The sequence below is a fragment of the Macrotis lagotis genome, chromosome X (genome assembly GCF_037893015.1).
Source record: "Macrotis lagotis isolate mMagLag1 chromosome X, bilby.v1.9.chrom.fasta, whole genome shotgun sequence".
NCBI classification, from domain to species: Eukaryota; Metazoa; Chordata; class Mammalia; order Peramelemorphia; family Peramelidae; genus Macrotis; species Macrotis lagotis.
The window spans coordinates 234553149-234568844 of NC_133666.1; the positions used below are offsets into that span (position 1 = coordinate 234553149).

A 15696-nucleotide genomic window follows, 5' to 3' on the forward strand; every position below is an offset into this window, starting at 1 on the left:
TGCATTTTGACCAGCATCATCAACTTCTTTTGAAAGCCAAAGTTAAATTAAATAAATCTGGTCATCCTGGAAATTTGCTGGGTTTTTTTAACCTGTGCAAGCACTGCCCTGTGTTCTGATTAATGATTGGAGATGGACATGAGCTTTAGAAACTGTTGCTATATAAAAGATATCCACTAAAGCCCAAGTAAGTCTTCAGGAGGCTAATGATACATTTTTCATCAGCAACAAATGAATTATATATTGCATATATCTTGTCATTATTTGTTGATACTTATTATACTTTTTTTTTAGGTTTTTGGCAAGGCAAATGGGGTTAAATGGCTTGCCCAAGGCCACACAGCTAGGTAATTACTAAGTGTCTGAGACCGGATTTGAACCCAGGTATTCCTGACTCCAAAGCCGGTGCTTTATCCACTACGCCACCTAGCCGCCCCTTATTATACTTTTCTTAAGATGATTTAAACATTATAAAAAATGTTGTTATATCATATTTCTCTTTCAAAATTGCACACAAATTGCCAAAGAATTCCTCAAAGTACACAAAAATCTGAACAGAAGTAAATGGATTGTATTACTCTAAATAGCAACATTGCATATGATTTATCCCAGAAGGAGAAAAATGTGCCCAGTTATGAACAGAAATATTATAAAGATATCAGGTAGATGTCCTATATAGAATAGCCGACAAGAATCCTGGGAGACTCATATTTCTCTTAAACATGTTTCTCTTAAACATTAGTGGTTTTCAATGAATCACCACTATCCATTTATCACAGTCTCTAGTTTTCATGAGAATATTGTAGAACTGCATTAGTATTTTATATATTCATTACAAATTAAACTAAATTTCTATCAGAATACACAAAAGCAAAGTCTTCTGGCAAAGACAGAATATTAACTTTGATCTTATGGTTTATTGTCCTATTTTAATGCACTTTTAAAGCTTCATTTCAATTCACAGAATTTAGTAATTAGGATTCACATGACGCTTTTTGCCTTGTTAAAGATGAAATCTAATTATATCATTTTTTGAAACATGATTTCTGCCGATAATTTGAAAGTTAGAGTAGCCAGCTCAATCAGCTCCAGATAGGTTGTTCAGTGACAAATATCATACAGCACTTATAGGCCTAGATTTCAGTCTTAATTGTACTATTTAATTTCAAAACCTTATGTGAATAACAGAAATCTATAGTGGTTGCTGTTACACTGCTCCCACACTCCTTGGCAATATAACTCAATAGTGGAACTTCAGCAAGGGTAGTCAAATTAAGAATGTCATTGAGATGGGGAGAATTTTTCAGGGAAAAAGCTGTATGATTATCATTGTATCATTATCAGCAATGACCACAAGAAGTTTTCTTTCTTTCCAAGTCAGATCAACTGAATTCAGAAAAATAACTCAAGTGGGAATCAGCTAGAGTTAAAATGCTGCCACTGAGGGATGGTGATTCAAATTAACTGGATTTTGTGCTCTGTTGCTCTAATAGTTGCCCATCCATGTCCTCTCTTGTCATGCTTATCTTTCTTCTACTCTTTTTCTTCAGTTTATCTTTAGGTTTTTTGCTTGATGGTTCTTCAGACCATTTGGTGGCACTGGATTTATCCTTTTGGCATACCACCAGATGAACCACCAGCATGACCACTGCCAAAAGCATTACTACCACCATCTTCCATGCTACTGCTTCCATTTTTGAAGCAGAATTTAACTGGCTTTTATTCAATTTTGAGTTATACCACCATATTTATTGCCTTCTCTGTCCAATGGGATGTAGGGATTTAGGATGGATTCTGCCATTGTTTTGGTACTGGCATTATCACTAACTGTTCCCAAACAGAATATGATATATTCTACACTTAGACTTGTCAAGATGTTTTAAAGAGCTAATGTCCAGAAAGTACACTGTCCTGAATTTGGCATAACAATAATACTTTGAGATGGCAATTACTATTTATCAAACTTGTTATGAATAAAACTTATTACATTATTGCTGTTACCCCTCATTGTCAGGGCTACAACTCACTGTGCAGTCATTGTTCGAAGTATTGAAATCTCCTTAGATTAAAATACCCTGCCCCAGTAGAGATGGGATTCTGACACATGTGTCCTTGCTTGCAAGACATTTCCCTCACTTTGAAATTGAACTTCTGTCCTGATTCATTTGTCTTTAGCCTGCTTTGATTGACTTTGGTCACCAATAGGTTAAAGGTTGTTTTTATCCAGTTGACAGTCTGTAACATTCTTTCTATACATTCACTTGTACTTCTAATCAGTTAAAATATTTGATCATTGCACTTCCTAGTAGAGTCCCTGTTTATCTAGCTCCAGATAATGTCATAGTGTTGACTGTTTTACTCATCTCAAATGATTCCTCTTTGATCCATGTGGCTTCTATGAGGACTCAAACTTCCAGTCAATCCACCAACACTCTCTTTTCCTATGCTAGGGCTGTGGCGGGCTTCTACTACTTAAGTCATGTCTACTGCTACATTCATTCTATCAGCATTTATATCATTTTCATCATCTCCTGATTCCATTTCCATTGCCTACTGTCACTCTATAACCTTCACTTTGATAGAGATTTTGGAATAACTCCATACCCTTAAGCCAATATAATATCAACACCAATGTCTTCATATTGATTATGAATCTTATGTCCAACATATACAATGATTCCAATAATCATTGCAAGAATAGTAATGCCAGCTATTAAAGCAAGTGTTCTCAGGTGCCACAGACTATTCTTATGTCTCTTTTTCCATTAAAAAAATAAATCCTGAGGGTCTTAAAATGTTCGTATACAACCAACAGAGCTCACAATCATAAACAAACAAATCACGTGATTATAGCTTTCTATCATTTATCTTCATTATAGATGCAACATATCATGGACATGATTTGATATCATCAGCTTCTGCAGAAAGTTCTTGGATAGAGCCAATGTTCTCAAATTTAAGCTCTGTGTTCTCTCCTATTGGGCAGCATCCTATATCTGGTTTGGATACCAGATTTGTTTACAATGTTAGCAGAACTATTTTCCACAGATTACGTCACATGTTAATTTTGGACAGTTAACACAGTCACATGCTATCATAGCCTATTCACAGTCAAGTTGGGTACCACTTAGTATCAGTATCTACAACAAGTCAGCTGGGCATTAATTATTCATATTTTTCTATTAATATATGGTCACTTAATATCAAGAAAATATGATGGTGATTAAATTATTTGATGTATTCTGGACATCTATTAACTCTATTCCCAGATATTTCAATTTTCAGTATTGTTGTAAGCAACCCACACAAGATCCATGATGACAGGTCATTATATCACAAAATCTTTCTTAGAATGCCACAGGACAATCCATACATTCTCCATTTTGTTTACTATTGATAGTTATTCCATTATCAGTGGAGATACAAGTGGAGAAAACTGTTATTATCATTACAATATGCATTTCAGAATGCATACTTTAATATTGAAATTTCATCTATCCCAACAATTGAGTTCCCTTGATTTATATTTGATATCCTTTTTCTTTCTAAATAGAAAGAACCTAAACACCATTTTTAGGGATTCCTTTTAGACAGCAGGCAAATTCACAGATGAGGCAGAAAATTGAAGGTCCCAATCTGACCCCACCTACCAAAGCAAGCATTTCTAGAATACTCATTACAATTGAGTCAGGGCCAGTATACCCAAACCCCTCATCATATTTAGTGATGTTTTTGTTCTTGTATTTACATTAATATTTGACTAGGATATGAGATAATCCTTCTTAGTTCTTGATGAAGAACCTTCACAACAGTTTTACTTTCCAAACAATTGTTCTTACAGATGTTCCTTTTGGATTGAAGTCTACCACCATCTGGATTAGATAGTTGCAGTATCATCCATCTGTCTTCAGATGTAGCAGGTGTAGTTATACAGGCATATTCATTTGATCTTATGCACCTTCCTTTGATCTTATGCATCTTCTTTCTGGGAACAAAGAAGTGATATATTAAATCTCCAACTCAAACTCCTTGATAGCAACACCAGCAGCAGGAGCCAGGTGTCTGCTGTCTGTTCGTACTCAGGCTCATCTTCCAGTAGTGACAGCAACAGCAGAAGGAAATATGAGGCTAGGGACCATTGTGAAATAACACTCAGTTGAGGCAGCAGGTTGAATATAGAGGAGGGGTCCAGGCAATCCCTTTCCAGGACTGCTCCTCTGATGAATCTCAGTGGCCTGCACCACACATTTACAATCAATATCAAATTTTTTATCTTCTCAAAAAAGTGGAGAGGGGTAGAAGGGGGGAAGATAATTTGGAACTCAGGATTTTAAAAAGAATGTTAAAAATATTTACATATAATTGGGAAGATTAATATATATATATGTAAACTTTACATATAAATGTATATACATTTGTATCTGTGCATATATAAACTATATAGAATGTCATGAATATTCTTTATATTCATATACACATGCTGTCTCCTTTGCTTGATGTTGACTCAAGTCATAGCAACAAACTGTGATTACCCATCAAGTCCTTTTCATAGTTGTTCTCTCATTTTTCCACTATATTCAATTCAAGTGTTACTAATGTAGGATTTCTCTCTCCCTCCCTTCCCCCTACTCCCATATATTGTTAGTGCCTTTCTTCCTAAGTTACTTTCTACCTAAACTGTAGGTATCATATAAACATTAAGTTTATACCCTATACATCTTTTACATATATGCTATAAAAATATAAATTCATTAAAAGCAATATTTCCCATCCCACCTAAATTACATGCTTAATAAATGTTTAATCTTCTGCCTTATCTATATTACTAAGCAGAACTGGAATTGACTTGGGTTTTTTGCATCACTGTATTTGCAGAAAGTGACAGATTATTTTTCAGGGCAAAGATTTATTTCAGAAAGACATGGAAATTTTAGAATCAGGGTTTGTCACATAAATTCATGTTGTAAAGTTCATTTATCAAAATCATATGAATAGTGTAAAAGCATCGAAAAGGTAAAACCCTGCTTATTATCTTAAATGTAATTTTTTTGTTATCACTCATATTGAGTATCTATTAATTCCAGGAGAAATATGAAAAAAATATTAAATATACCTGTATAGGTGCTTCCTCTCCTGTTTTTTTTTTTTACAATTATTCATGTGTGTTTCTGTAACTTAATTAGATATTTTTTCTCAGAGAGGAACTAATGGCCTAACATGTTTTAAGTCATTCTTTAATACATGGGAGGCATAATGGAAAGATCTCTGAATATGGAGACAGAAGACATAGGTTTAAATTCTGCTATGCCATTTAGAATCTAGTGATTCAAACTAAATGATTAAAATAATTTTATAAGACAGTTCTCAAGAATTTAATTTCATACAAACTTTAGGATGTATCATTTTCTTTAAAGAATTTGGATAATTAGTTAAGTTAGGGAAGCTAAATTTTACAAATTTCTGATTGTCTTGGTAAACATCTACTCAATTACTGATCAGTCACATACTTCCAAATATTCTAAATTAGTCATAAATTTATCACAATACTAAATAATGGACACTATTAAGATCAGTCTGAAATTTCTCCAGCAGTTATGGAAATATGAATTTCAAGTAATATTATTATATAGGCCATTAGTATCTGGTTCACTCTAGAAGTTTTGCCTTTGTCATACACTATAGTTTGCCATGTCCTAGATTCTATTTTTCCGTCCCTTAATTCATAGCCAGTCATAATTCAATTTGATAAGGAGCCATTTCTTAAATTCAAGATTTCTTCTAATAGTGAATCATAATACACCCTCCTTCCAGTACCCTTGCCCTGCATATGTGTTGTTTCTAAGTTTCCACAGGAAATTTTGACATAGAACCTTAAGTTATTAAAATGGTAAAAGTATATTTCTTTTTTCTTTCAGTGTTAACTTAAAAAGATATGTTAAATTGATTTTCTCATTAAAAATGTAAAGATTAAACTTAAAGTTATTAAGAAGAATCAATCACCTCTTCTATCCTGAAGTGAGCAATTTGTCTTTTTTGTTGCTGTTTCTTTTTATTTCTTTTCTATTTTTAGGTATAAGTAAGGGCAAATGCTTGTTAAAGACAGAAAAATGAAACAAGATATATTTGGTATTCTTAGTCACAAATGCATTCCACTTTAATTTTCAGTGTTCATTTCTGAATGTTTCTGAGCACTAGGAAGCATGAGTAGGGATCAACTCTTCAAAAGATGTCTTTAATCATGAAAGCTCCAACCAATCATTTGGAAATCCCTACAGATAAAATGAGATGTGTATTGTTACATGCTAGTCTCTGTAATGTTAATATAAGGACATGCCCACAAATGTAAATACACTCAATAACAAAATGCCTACAGCAGCAGTAACTTCAGACTTCATAGCTTCAAGGACATTCCATTCCCAGGGACCCATGACTGAATATTGAAATGAAAGTGAGTGAAATTTTCATAGTCTTTGGTATCATGCTCTTGTTTTGATATTTAATAGAATAACTTAAGACCCTGAGCAGTCTCCTGACAACCACAAATCTTTTTAATGCAGTGCTTCAGTGACTAGGAAATTAATATATTTTTATTTGGACAGTTAAAAGTACTTCACAGAAATTGTTTCAGGTTTTACTATTTCACTCTGAAATAAATATAACTCTTTTGGAAGTTGAATTAGTACTATCAGCATATTAGGTTAATATTTGATGCCTTGACAGAAAAATTCCTTTTCAATATGATGATGAAATTTTTCTGTGGTCACAAATAAATTTGTTTATTTTTCCATTATGATGATAAAGTTCTTTTCCCTTTTCTCAGGGCATTTTGTCTTTCCTTTTATACTATTGTTGTTGTTGTTGTAAGGAAGCCACATTAAGAACTAATCTAGTTATAGAATTATGAAAATCGGCACAGAAATCAAAGTACTAACAAAGACAGTTCTTTAGATTTGGTTTAAAAATAGAAATGATTTAGTACTATAGAAATTACTTAAAATTATAGTTATATTCATGACCACAGCCAAATTAATCAAATATTCCTCATAACCACTAACACTAGATATTTTTCCTCAGACCTTTGGTGATTACTTACCCGAAACCTGAATTAAGAACTTTCTATGGGAGTTGAACTAGGGGTCTAGATTCTATAATCTGGTCATCTAGATGATACTAGAAATAATGATACCATTTTTGAGATGGTAATTATAATACAGTTTCATCATAAATATGGGCAATGTTTCAAATTTCTCATAAACTATCTTTAGCTACTTGTAATTCACATATATTTATATGTGTATGTTGACATATGCCTATATGTAAATAAAAATTATGCATATTATGTGCATAAATAATTATTATAAGTGTTATAAGTATATACTAATATATAAATAAACTTATTTGTTTATGCATATATGTATATAAGTGTATATATGTGTATGTTATACATATATACAAATCACTTATAATAATTATTTATGAAAGCTATTTTTACTTACATTTAACATTATTATACTAATAATTTCTCTTTCTTTAGTAATAGGATACTTAATTTTAATGTTTAAATCACTGAAAACTTTGACATTTCAGAAGAGTTGATTTTAATATGGATTTCACATGAAAATTTATATTTCTTTAAAGATATTTAACTCATTGCTCCAAATTTTCAGAAAAAAAAGAATATTTTAAATGTTGTTCTCAATATTTAGAAAAGAGGAAATTAAGATAAAAACCCATGAAGTTCCACCTGATTTAAAATAGCAATCTGATTCTCCCCCAGGCCAATATCTGATAGTAAGTTAAGTGCTTCGGGAGACATATCAACTTTCTACGGTTATTGGAGTAGCATTTAGTGTACTGTACCAAGAATTATTTAGGAAGAATTAAAATCCATAACCAGAAAATGAAAAAAAATCATTTATTCCTCTATCTCTTGAGTAAGCCTTATATGTAATTCTCTGCAGCTAAATTGTATTATAGATAATTTGCTGATATAATGTATATAACAAATTTTAGTATAATTACCTGGGTGAATATACTCTGCATGTACAATTCTGCAGTAAATAAACTAGTCAATCTAAATATAGATTGAAAGAATTTTGAGCCATTACTTAAATTCTTTAAGAACCTGCAATTTCTTCAGTCTAAGTATTTCGTTCAGGTGGGAAGAAGGGAGTGAGAAAGGAAAGAAGAAAGGAATTTTTACTCTGCTGGCATAACATTTTGAAACCTAGGGTATTCTATTTGCCAAAAATGAGTCATATAGTGAAACTTTAAAGCAGGATGTAGTCATTTTGATTCTATTACCCTAAAAAATACATCAAAATTATTTTTTCATCATCTCAACCTTTGAATCATAGAATAGGGCAAAATCCCTACTTCTTAGATATTTATATAATTTGATCTAATAAAAGGAAATTATAAATCTGTAGTCACTTGTATCCATCCTAATTCATTACTATACATCATGAAGAATTTGATATTTTTATTTCCTTACAAATCATTTGCTGCTGTTATCTGGTGATGGTCTAGTGGACTTTGTAGAATATGATTATGATTTAAATGATTTTATTAATGAATTATGATTTTTCAAATTATATCCTAGAAATATAGCATTGACATAATTCAAAAAAACTTGGATATGAATCTCAGGTATGTTTGTAAAAGAGAAGGAAAGTGAGCATTATAGCCATTCCTTTCACATTTCTGAATAAGACTTATGGCTTTGTCATAAATAGATATCAGATCCATAATATCCTTTAGAAGGACTTAGAGATGCTTGAAATTGTATTGTCAGACAACTTACATCTTAATGAATGTTAAGGATTCATCTAGGTCAAGTCCTCTCATTTTGCAAATGAGCAAGTCGAAGGCCAGAAAGGTTTGTCCATTCTAAGTATATTAAAGAACTCTAATTTGAATTTGCTGATGCCAAATCTAATGCCTTTTCTGTTATTCTACAATGACACTTAGCTGATATTTTGTGGTTGACTTCACTGAGGACAACAGTCGTCGTACAGTAAAAGTTCTTTCATGTTACTGTGAAAGAAAAAACATGGTAATAGATTGACTCAACCATAATGACATTTTTAATGTTTTTATTAGGATCGTATTTAATGGAACAATTTTAAGGTGTTGCAGATCAATACTATTTCTAGTAATAGGCTTGTCTTCTTTAACTGGAAGGGCATACCAAAGAAGAGGATGTGAAAATTCTCCAGAAATAATAAAGAGTAACATACATAAGCATAAAATATCATCATCATCATCATCATCATCATGATCACAAATATCATCCACCACCTCTACCTCCAGTATCACTATCATTTGTCAAACATATTTATTTCTTAAATATAATAAGCTTCATATTGAATTTATTACTGAGATATCTCAAGATAAAGGAATCACATAAAACTTTGTGACTTAAGAAAATATACATTTCAGGATTTAAGATAGAAATATCTTTTTTTTTCACAGGCAAGATTACTGATTGATTTTTTTGGACTAATTTACTATAATATGCAATAAGATTTTTTTGAAAAATAAAACACAAAATGTAGCTTATTGACCTGGACTAAATAAAAATATCCTATATCACTACAATTCAATGACTGTTATTGAGTACCTCTGTATACCTTTGTAGGTTCAAATGCTTCTTAGATCTTTAAAGATTTTCTGCCATTGCAGCTCCAGTTAATAATTGAATTCATTCTATTAATATTTGTGTCTGTTGTTTAAAGTTCTGTGCTTAGCATTGGGTAGCAAAGTAAGTATTTTATAGGCCTTATTCTCAAGAAATTCATCATCTAATTGAGTGTGGAGGAAATTATGCAAAAAATCATCAAGATACAAAGAAGTGAGATAAGTGAAAATGAAAATTCAGACATGATACAATGAGAAATTTTAAGAGTGATACGACTTTTTCAGAATTTGTTTTCATATGATGACCAGAGAGTTTAAAATTTTTCAAAATACTTGACAAGTTCTAGTAATAAAAGAGGAAGAGATTTCCTCTTCTTACTGAACTTTGAACTTCAGGTGAAATATCTCCACTAATGAGAAAGTGGAGACCAAAAATGATTTTTTTAATCAGCATTTTTCAAAGTTTCAAATATGTGAACCTCCAGGGAAACCTGCATATAAATTCACAAGGAATATTTAAAGACAAATATAAAGACAAACTGAAAGATATCAAGCACATAGATACATAAATGCTACTCAGTTGTTTTAATTGTGTCTAATTTTTCTTTACCCCAATTGGGATTTTCTTGTGAAAGATACTGGAGGGGTTTGCCATTTTCTTCTCCTATTCAACCGGTAGATGAAGAACTGAGGCAAATAGGGTAAAATGGCTTACCCAAGATCATCTGGTTAGTAAATCTAGCCTGAGACCAGATTTGAACTCAAAAAGTCTTCCTGACTCTAAGTTATCATGCCATCAACATGCCCAGATACACAGATGTAAGTATGTGTATATATAACTATATACATATTCTTGCACATATATACACAAAACTATACATATACACATGTATGTGTGTATGAATATATGAAATATATTCATATATGTATTAAAATGAATTAATTTCATTCTCTTCAGGCATAGAAATTATCATGATACAGTAATATAGACTACACCAGTCTTCAGTAGATCAAAGCAATTTGGGAAAGAATCACAGAGGGAGGTAGTAGCATTGGAGCGAAGAGAGACTATCATCACCTCCCTTGAAGTGAAATCTCAAGAGGTACAGTTCTCATATGCCAAAAGTTATTTAGCAAATTATTTTCATCATCCCCAAAACAGTCTTACAAAATTAAAGGTGTTTATTTAAAATAACAACAACAGCAATTGATATGGTGTTTGGAATTCAGTTTTTGCTTAATTTTGTTTTCATATTATTTGTTCAAACTTAGACTTGAGCTCTACTTACACTCAATAAAGAAAACACCTTTTGTAATTCATCACATTTATCAGTCAATGTGTTTATCTTTTTCTGAGCAATAACTCTTCTCATTTAATGTAATTTTTCAGTGATATAAGAAAAGATAAAAAAGTTATTTCCTAAGTCTAAATTTATCTACTACATTACTGTCACATTAATGAGTGATGCAAATCCTCAATTTTTAGGATTTCCACTAATAAAAAAGTTAACACAGAGGTCAAATAAACTCTGCATACATTTCTTTCTGTTAGCTTCTTTTTCAGCTTAAGTAACTTTTCAGCAAGAGCTTCATGTGACTATTGAAGAGTTAGCCAGTCACAATTTGCTTAGAACCTCCTTTTCAGTTGATAAAATGCTTTATGTTAAGGTTATGATCTTAAGGAGTAAAAAGTATTTGACTCAAAGTCAGCATCATTTCCTTGGATTTATTTTGCTTCACTGGGTGACTCATACTTTGTGGAAAAATATGAATTGAAAGTCATAAGATTTATGTTCTATTCTGAGCTATTCCATAGTCTTACCATATCACTTTAAGGCAAGTCATTTTAATTATTATTCAGTATCTCTATATAGAGAAATAGAGATGTTGGAATTTTCCACATATTGGGAACATTGGGTCATTCTCTCTTTTTCCTTTATATCTACCTCCCTATGATACTTTTTCATATTATCTACTGTAATCATTGAAATACCTTTTGAACCTGATATACGTATTTATGAATAGAGAGAAAATAGATGTTGAGTGAATGAGAGAAAGAATGAGACAGTGAGATAATGAGAGAGAGAGAGAGAGAGAGAGAGAGAGAGAGAGAGATTAGTTTCATGATTTAATTGGTATGGTCAGAAAATCCTATTTCCAAAGTCATTTAGTACCTGATTTACAACTTAAATGCTTGGAAAATTCCCTGGAGCAAGAGGTTAAGATGTTTCCCCAGAGTTACATAGTCATTATTACATGACAAAGGCAGTAATTGAGTGTGAATCATCTTTTCTCCTCTTCTTTTCACTTTTCATTTATTTCCATATACAATATTTGTATGTGATTTTAAATATTGTATACCTGTCATATCTACTATCAGACTATGTTCAGACAATGGTTTTCTTGTAAACAAGAACTATTTCTTATTCATCTTTGTAATTCCCTCAATGTTTTGCATATTTTAGTTACTCAATTTATATTCAGTGTTAAATCAAATGTCATTATTAGGACCATTTTATAAATTAATATTTCAGGGTGTTAAATGGTTCCAGGTAGGCTGAATTTATGATTTTCCAAAAAATATTCCTAGGTAGTTGCTTAATGAGGATTTGAATGCTCTTGAAATCAATATGTCATGTAATTAACTCTGCTAAATTTGTCATCAAATATATATATTATATTTTTTTTAGGTTTTTGCAAGGCAAATGGGGATAAGTGGCTTGCCCAAGGCCACACAGCTAGGTAATTATTAAGTGTCTGAGACCAGATTTGAACCCAGGTACTCCTGACTCCAGGGCTGGTGCTTTATCCACTGCGCCATCTAGACGCCCCAAATCAAATATATTTTTAAAAGATTTTATGAAGCTCAATAGGCTATTTGTTGTATTGCCTCTCTCATTATATTATATAGTTTCCTTTTATTGGCTGTGTATATTTAATTATAAATGTATTACTCATCCAATGTCCTCCCCTAGGAAAAATTGTGATTTAGGTAAAGATGGACAATTAATGAAGAAATAAAAACAATGGTTAAAGGTTTTCTACATAAGAGGCTTATGGATGAAAAGAAACTACAAATGTTGAAGGGATTTTTTGCCGGTCACATTTCAAGAACTACATGTTTCTTGAGAAATTGAGGTAGAGATAGAATTGAACAAATTGTAGTCCCATCCATAGAAAAAAGATTATGACTACAGAAGTATGTCGTTCTTGAAATCTTTTTTCACATTCCCATATGAGATAGTAAAGCCCAGGGATGGTGATATTGCTAGGCAAATAAAGCACCCTCTCTTACCTACTTTTCCAATCCCTTATCTGATAAGCAAATCAGCTTCTAGAAGGGAGTTAATTACTTATCCCCTCAGGCATCTATCATTAGACAATATTGAAAGACAGTAATGTTGCAGTATTATATTTACTGATACTGTCAAACCAGTGGATATCAATTAGCTTTTACTAAAATTATTTAGGGAACTAGGTGGTATAGTGTTTAGAGCACTATTGGACTCAGCTTCTGCTCCTGCCAGTCTACTGTAACTAACTTTAACTGCTAAGGGGATTCTCTCAATGATTTCAAATCACAAAGTAGCATCTTACTCAATTCTATTTCCTGACACCCATCCATCTAAAATCAGGAAGGAATAAAAAAAGACAGAAAAGAAATTAAGGGGCCATGTGTTCATGAGTACATGGTGGCTTAATGAGAGATAAAGACAGCTTTCCTCTGACTATATAGTAGATCAAAATAGTCCTTATCTTTATCACTTAAAAGCTGCCAGAGAATAAGAGATCATCCATTTGAATCTACTGAACATACACTCTGTTCTGCCTTGGCAACTTGTGAGTTATCAGTCCTTTCAGCTTCAAAGTCAATAGATAACTTTTCATAATCTCTTATTACTAAATCTGAATCTTTAACAACAAAAATTGATGCCTCAGCTTTCCTCATATTGGCTTGGAGTCAAGAAATCAGCTCATGATTCTATCTGAGAGAAATGACTATTAAATAGCAAAGTATCAGAGAGAGACACGGACCCCTACCAAAACTTTACTTCACTGAGACCATTTTATCTCAGTGGAGTTGTTGCACCCTCAACTAGAAAACCTAAAAAGAATTTAATCTAGGGTCTATTCTAGTCCACCGTGTCACACTCAGGAAGGTTTGGGCAAGTGGTTAACTCTTGTCTACAGTGTCTAAGACTGGGAATGATCTTTAAACAAGAATGATCGGTCACCACCAAGTCCCTCATTGAAGTGGATTCATTAGAATATTTATTAGAATACTCATCAATACAATTTGATTGTCATTCTGAGAAATCCCCACTATATAAGCATTGTGTGAGTCCCCTGAATTTTTTTGACATTCAAGAATATCACTAACCTCTTCTATTAATAATCCACTATCAGGATTAAAAGAATGATTAATTACCCAGAGAGTGTCTCTTAAACCTTTTACATGTCACAGATCAACTAGATCTTTATTGCTCATTTTCCCATGATAGCATTTAGAGTTTCATGCCAACCAGAGCCACCCACAACATTCCAGTTCAGTCTTTTAACATAACCTCTTCTACCTTCCCAGTCCACCAAACTTTATTTTTCTGAATTTAAATGAAAAAAACTATTGTCTAGAAAGAAATCATTTCTCTTGAATTAGTTCCTGTTAAGTATATGAAATTACTGACATTATTAATTAATATGTTAGCCCATTCCAGGTATATTTACAATCAATAAAACATACTTATCAATCAACAAGAATGATTCACAAATTGAAATTCCAGAATTTCAACAGATTGAAAGACAGCATTTTGTCAGCTATAGAGATAGCAAATTTGGCTAGGTAGACCTACCTTAACCTATATTCAAATTACATTGCATATGTAGCAAATTAAAACCATATAAAAGGTATTGTAATAGATTAAGTTAAAGACTTAAAATCCCTGACTCAGTCTCCTAATTCTCTAAATCTCAGTTTCCTTAACTGCACAATGGGAGCAGTGATATCTTTTTCAGCTGTGATGCTCAAATAAAATGTCAAATATATATATATATATATACATATATGTATATATACATATATATATACATATATGTATATATAGTCTCTTTGGGGGCTAATATGATCATATAAAAATATAAGATGACTTATATTTATAACATTTCATAATAATCAGAGAATGTAATCATAAATAATTCAATGAAGAAATTGAATTCAGATAGTATACTCTAATTCTGCTATATCTCACATGTGGAAAATAGATTATTTGAGAGATCACCATAATTAAAGATGAGAAAATTATATTGCTGCATCCCTCTTCCTGTCTTTTCTTATTCCTAGGCTCCCTTCTCATTATGAAATCTATCCAGTGACTAGAAAGTCTTGCCAGTATAGGGCAATAATACTTTGCCACTGATTAGATAAGAGTCTGTAATTCCTTTCATACTTTTTCCAATTAAAATGCTGTTGGTTTTATATTTCTTTAAATTGTCATAGACTCCTTAAATTTACTTTGTATACTGACAAAAATGACAAATGAAATTTGAGACACAGAATAAACTTAAATATTCCTTGTTAAATGAAGTATAACTTCTTTCATTAAGCATTTCATTCAAATGCATGAGAAGATTTTTTTCAAAAAAAATTAATATTCTCTCTGGCCTTTGGAAAAGACATGCTAGAAATTTCTATTCCACCTAGTAACTTTTCCCCTTCCCTCCCCCAATGACTTTAGGCTGTTATAAGATAAAGGAGATTTTATTGATGTATTACTATACTCATTGCTGTGACAGCTCTAGTGATATGCTATGCAGAAAAAGTCATTAGGCAAAGGGAAATTTAGGTCAGGTAACATTTTGTAGAAATGTTTAGGGGGATTGGTAAAATTATTGGAAATTGGATTCATATTTCATCATGCCAATGTCAAACATTGTTCTCCATTCATTTATTTACAGTTCTGATCACAAAGATACCTGCATTTGTAAACAGTCAAGAATAATCATTTAGTAAAAGTTTGCATCTATCCCATAAAGTATTTTTTAGAACATAAGATACCTAGT

General features: G+C 31.8%; 2 pseudogenes; both read right to left on the bottom strand.

Moving 5' to 3' along the window:
• Window positions 1-1133: 1133 nt before the first annotated feature.
• Window positions 1134-2864, bottom strand: LOC141498987 (E3 ubiquitin-protein ligase RNF19A pseudogene; annotated as a pseudogene).
• A 9-nt stretch (window positions 2865-2873) lies between these two features.
• Window positions 2874-13588, bottom strand: LOC141498988 (E3 ubiquitin-protein ligase RNF19A pseudogene; annotated as a pseudogene).
• Window positions 13589-15696: the final 2108 nt, after the last annotated feature.